Raw genomic sequence first — 368 nt, forward strand, 5'->3', positions numbered from 1 at the left:
GTTCAGACGTGTGCTCTTCCGATCTAAATATGAAGTTACAATTTTTACTAAAACTTAATTTTGTATATGCGAAATGACATTTGAAATAAGGGAATTAAAAATAAATACTTGCCATATATACATATATATACAATCAAGAAACATTCACATTTTTTTTTAAATAAAAAAAATACGACACTATAAAAAAAAATACAATATAAAGTACATTCTTTAATCATTTGAAATCTAGATTAGAAATCTAGATTTTATAATGTAAAAAATGACGTAAATTCGGTCAATTTAACGTTAAATTGATATTATTTTGACTTTTCTGTTCTTTGGATCGATTCGATGTCGATTCGACGTATTTTAGATCGGAAGAGCACACG

This window comes from Wasmannia auropunctata, unplaced genomic scaffold, assembly GCF_000956235.1.
Source record: "Wasmannia auropunctata unplaced genomic scaffold, wasmannia.A_1.0 LD336053.1, whole genome shotgun sequence".
Classification (NCBI taxonomy): domain Eukaryota; kingdom Metazoa; phylum Arthropoda; class Insecta; order Hymenoptera; family Formicidae; genus Wasmannia; species Wasmannia auropunctata.